A 6000-nucleotide genomic window follows, 5' to 3' on the forward strand; every position below is an offset into this window, starting at 1 on the left:
CTTAGGTGATAAGACAACCCCAAAGGCTGAGCTCCCACTTCAAAAGGATTCTGTTGAGAAGCTTAAGAGGTCAGTTCAAGAGCTGTCTAGTATGGTTGAGGATCTCCAAGTTAAGCTGAATAAGAGGTCTTTGAGGAGAGCAAGACCAAGGCTCAAATTTAAGAAGAAATCTGGTTTGAGTGTTAAGAGTGAGGTGATCAAGGATCAACTTCACAGTGACCAAGAGGTTCCAGGGAGGATTTCATCACCTCCTTGGTATCTAGACCAAAGTTAAGAAGGAAACCAAAGTCAAGCTTAGTGACTTTAAACAAGCTCACTAGGGAGGAAGTCCCTAAGGTATCCTTTGTAAATATGGTTTAATTTCTAAGTAGTTTTGATGTGTTTTCTTTTATGTTTTTGTTGGACAGGCCTTTTAGTGAGAATGTAGTTGGTTAAGGAGAGATGTGGACTTGGAGAAGAAGACTCACAGGCCCACTCGACCATGCCACAAGAGGTACTCGGCCGAGTTGGATACTAATTGAGGCCCATTCGATTCCCATTCTTCTAGAACGATCGAGTGGAGGGAAGAACAAGGAGAAAAAATTTGAAATTTCAAATTTGGTCAAGGAGCTCGACCACGTGCTGGTCGAGTGTGGGGTCGAGTGGCAGCCAAAAGCAAGTCAAAGATTCCCAATTCAAATTTGAATGGTATGGACGCTCCACCCTTGTCTCCTTGTCCCCTTGGCTTCTTTAAATAGCCCTTGCACGATCCTATGACTCTCACATTCTCTCATTTGCTCAAAACTTTTAAATTCAAGCTTTAAAATCTCTTTCAAAGTTTATCTCTTGCTCAAGCTTTGTTCTTTCAAGTTTTTGGGTCACTAACCTATTAACTTTGAGCTTTGAGTCTATTCCCTTCAGTTTCTTTTGAAAATGTCTTCCAAGATGACCAAGAAGTCTCACCAAACCGCTGCAAGCTCCATGGAACGTCGTGATGCTGACCTTGAATCAAGAGGTGAAGCTGGGAGAGCCACTCGACGGAGCACTCGATCGACCACTCGACCGAGTGGCGGTTCGAGCATTCGGTCGAGCCAGATGCCGTGTCCAAGGAGAGAGTCAGTTGAGGAAGATCCTGAGAGGACTGAGAGTGAGGAGGAAAGGGAGCCTACTCTCAATGAGTTTATGAGGAGACACAAGGCCAAAAGGAAGAGGCCAGCTGTTGAAGTGGAGCAAGAAGAGAGTGAAAGTGAAAGTGAGGAAGAGAGTGAAGAAGAAGAATTGATGGATGATGGAGAGGCTGAGTCTTGTGGGCTGTCAAAGAGGCAGCTTTATGATGCTTTCATGAGGATGTAGTTCCTGGGAACTAGATATCCTCACAAGGAGACCATGGAGTAGCTTGCCATTGATGAGGATGTGGAATATCTCTTTGAGAAGAGCAACCTCACCAAGTTCATGGGGCTTTGCATGGAAGGCTACAAGGAGGAAAGCTGTGAGTTCCTAGCCACTGTAAAGCTGCACACATATGCAAGGAAGAGTGTTGAACATGGAGCTGGTCACATCTCCTTTACCATCAAAGGGAAGAAGCATGAGCTTTCAATGAAGGAGATAGCAAATGTCTTTGGATTTGAGGTTGGGAGCAATAGGAATTTGATGATTCCAAGAGAATAACTCTTAGCTGCGTGGGAAACCATTGGGGATAACAAGTACTACTCATCCTCCAACTCCAAGAGCTCAAGGATAAGGAGCCCAGTCCTAAGGTACTTCCACAAAGCTCTTGCCAATACTTTCTTTGCAAGAAAGGAAACTGGGAACATCAATGAGGGAGAGCTAAAGATGATTGACTTGGCTCTCAATGGAGTCATCTTACAAGCAAGGAATGGTACCATCATCCTTGGGAACACAGTGGAGACTGACCTAGGAATGGTGCTCATTGACCACATGATTCAATTGAGAAGTTGGGTGAGAAAGTTGGAGAACAAAGGGTCAAGAGGGGCACTTACCATTGGAGGCATCATCACTCCAATCCTTCAAGCTGCTAGAGTTCAACTTAGAGGAGAAAGTGTCTCACCAAGATGGGTTGACTCAAGCTACCTCACTTCTACTCTCATCCTAGCCAAGGAGATGCATCAAGGGAACCACATCTTCAACTTTGAGCTTCCAACACTTGGGAAAAAGCAACTCATATTGCCTAACCAATAGCTCACCACCATTCAAGAAGGAGCCAACATTGATTTTTGGCCAGCTGAGGAGCATTGGTTTGATGGAGTGATTCAACATAGAGTTGAGGAAGCTTGGAATGCACAAGTAGCTGATGGAGAGGAGCAGTTCTACTTTGAAGATTATGAGCCCAACCCAAGAGATAGTAGAGGAGTGAGGGAGAATGCCAAGAGGTTAACTCTTTTGCAAAAATGGGGTAAGTGGCATGGGAAGAGGTTTGACAAGCTGAAGAAGAAGGTGACTAACATGGCTAAGTCCATCAAAGGACTAAAGAAGGAGATTGCTGAGCTGAAGAGTGGAAACTCATCTCCAAGCCATTCAAGCCCTTTGAGGAGAAGTAGCTCAACTAGAGCACTCTCAAGAGTTGCAAACCCCGTGGAACCAGCTAGGGCTTCAATGTATGAGCCAAATCAGAGGAGGAGGAGCTCAAGTACCCGAGAACAACAATTTTCGAGGCACTCGACCGGGTCACTCAAGCACCCACTCGACCGAGCACCGCCAAGGTACTCGACCGAGCACCTTCCCAGATCACCCTATGGCTTCCCACCTCCAGCTGCTTATCCAGGTTATCCAAGTTACCCTCCCATCCCACCTCAATACTACATGGATCCATCTCTCTACCAGCAGTTCTGCCAGCAGCAAGCTCACCAATTTGACATTCGCGGTCCAGCTCGACCCCCACACTCGGACACGTACTCGACCGAGTCAAGGTCGGTTGCCATAGTCAAGCTGCCCCAAAGTTCTTCTCCAAGCCACCAGCCTGACCCCAGCTACTCCTATGACAGCATGCAGATGGATGTGGACAACTTCTTCCACAATCCCTAAAGGTACCACCATCACCTTATCTTGTAAATACCATTGCATTTCATATTGTGTTTTGTGTTGTGTTTAAATCTTGAATCCTCTCACAACTTTCTTTCACACAGGGGACTGTGTGATTTAAGTTTGGGGGAGGGTTTGAGATAGCATTTGATGTTGTGTTTTGTGTTCTTATTTCAAATTTTTATCATCGTCATGTTAGCATTTGCATAATCATCTAAGGCATAGAAAAACCATAAAAATTTGAAAAATTTTGAAAAAAATCTTCATAAAAAAGGAGTGTTCATGTAGTTTGTATTGCATATTAGGATCTTGTTTAGCATGTTTCATGTAGGATTGTATAATATTTGCATTAGGGATCTATGATGAGTTTGCCTTGTTAGCTAGCTTATTCACTAGACTAGGATCAATGCCCAAGTTAATAGTACTTTGATGCTAGTTGAGTAGTTAGAAGAATAAGATTGAACCATGCCTTGAATTCCTGCATTGCATTTGGTCTAAATTGAAGCATGTTGAGATTTGAAACTATTTCCTATTTATAAGAACCTAATATTGACTTTTAATTATCAATGTGTGCATTGCTTTAAACTCATGGATACCACATACATATTTGGATCATCTTTTTCCTTTTCACCACCTTTGTTGATCCAAGTAGCTGATTAAATCATTAAGATCAGTTCTCCTACCCCTAAACCAAACCTTCTTTCAAGCCTTGTTTAATCTTGAGTGTGTGAGGCCTATTTTTGGGATTGAGCTTGGTAGAAAGTGTTAGGTTTGAACTGACAAGAGTAAAGCCTTATGTAGTTCTAGTTTGCATTTTTCAAACTAGATAGGACTAGGTGGTTCACTTGTTGGATTTGGGACTTGGCTATTATGAAAAGAAAAGAAAGAAAAGAGAAAGAAAAAGGGTAGAGTCTTTAAGAGGAGATTGTGTTTAAGTAAAAGTCTAGTGAAAGGATGGGAAGTAAAAAGAAATCATTGAGATTGGTTCTAGCTAAGGAAAAGAAAAGAAAGAAAAGGAAAGTCTAGCAAAAAGCTATTATGTCTTAAGAATAAGAAGAAAAGAGAACCATATCAAATAAGTAAGAATCCCCCATCCCACTAGAAAGATCAAATAACAAAGCATCTCCTTAGACTTCAAAACCAAAAGAGAAAAGGGTTAAAGAGAAAAGAAGAAGTAAAGGGTAGCACTAGGATCATTTGGGTTTAGATTGCTAGGATAAACACTTTGGGTACATTTGGGTAGACAAGGTTTTATTCTTGTATGTGTCTAGGTGTTCTTACCTTTAGCATTCTTCTAAAGCTCAATCCATTTTCATGAGAGAACCTTGATGTTGACAAATCCCACTTTTAAAAAGAGACCATCATTGTCTCAAAACCCTTTATTACCAAGCCAAATGAGTTTAAGCATTGCATAGGATTGATCCATATTCTTGCTTAATGAATGTTAAAGGAAATGGTTGATTTGAATGCATGTGGATGTCTTAGGCTCAAATCAATAAAGGTTGTGAAATGCTTGTCTAAAGTCTTTAATTCCAGCTCATTCAACTTGCATCATAGTATTAGTAACTTGGACATTGATTCTAGATGGTCTATTTGCAAGCTTTAGGAGCTGAGATCCCACTTTAAAACCTCATCTACCTTCTTATGTCTTGCTTATTTGCTTGAGGGCAAGCAAAGACTAAGTTTGGGGGTGTTGATGTTCATATATTTTACCTTGTTTTCCCTTAGTTTATTTACATCTTTTGCATCTTTTGCTATCCATTTAGGCCATTATTGTGTACCTTTAGGACTAATCATGCATTAGAGTTTAGTTGCATTGCATTTGCATCTTTTCATGCACAAACAGGTGATTTTGGAGTTTAAGGAGCATGTAAGCAATGGAGAAGAGATGTGGAGCAATCATGAGGAGGAAACAAGGGAGTTAAGGCTGAAACAACAAGGTCAGGAGTCCAACTCGACCGCACACTCGAGTAGACACTCGACCGTGTGCTGAGGAGGACTCGACCGAGTGGAGATTGCACGTGAGAAGCCAGCTCGACCCCTAGCTCGACCGAGCAAAGGTCGAGTTGACCGAGCCGTTGACTACTTTGACTTTTTCTATTTTTAGGGCTTCCACCTTCCCCACTATAAAAAGCCTTGTACCTGCAGCCACCAAAGAGGCCAGCTTTTTAGATATTCTCTGAACCTAGTTTTTACCTTTTTTTAGCTTTATTCCTTTTGCATTTTTATTTTTAAGATCTTGTACTTTCTTAAGAAAGAAGACTAGATTTTTGTATTTTGTTGGTTCTATAACTTTCAAGATATTGAGAATTTGAGTTTCATCCTTTCATCAATATTATAGATCTTTGTTTTATCTTTCTAATGATGCAAGATTCAACATTTTCTGGGTTTTTGATTTTGTTCATCATGTATTGTTGTGAGTAGTTTGCTTAGGATCTTGAGGATGGGTTAGGATGGATTGATCTTGTGGTTTATTTGATTTGGTCAAGCTTGATTGTTGTAGATCTCTTCTAGGCTAGATGTTCTTAATGCTGATCATATATCTGAGAGGGTAGGATCTGATCTCAAGCTTCTTAGCATCAGACCAATGTTTAAGAAGCATAGATAAGGCTAGATCTAGAGCTTACCATTAGGCTTGCTAAGAGATTAGAGGTCTTGTTTGGTTTGAGATGTATTGCTTAATGCCTGCTTGTGTAGATTCTTTACTGTGTGAGAACAAGTCTAGAATTGCATAGGTTTGATTGTTTCTTGACCATGAGAGTGAGAGAAACTTGTCTTAGATTAATATGTCTAGAGGTTAGCTCAAAGTTTGCTTGAGATTTGTTGACCAAGTTAGATAACCACAATGATTAGTTCATCCCATGAATCCATCCTCAGGACCTTCTTGGTTTATTGAAATCTTAGTCTTAATCTTGTTGCTTGCTTGTTCTTTGATTGGTTTTAGCACTACTCTGTTTTTATTGCATTGCTCTGTTTCTGCGT

The sequence above is a fragment of the Camelina sativa genome, chromosome 20, assembly GCF_030686135.1.
Source record: "Camelina sativa cultivar CO46 ecotype springtype chromosome 20, ASM3068613v1".
Lineage (NCBI taxonomy): Eukaryota > Viridiplantae > Streptophyta > Magnoliopsida > Brassicales > Brassicaceae > Camelina > Camelina sativa.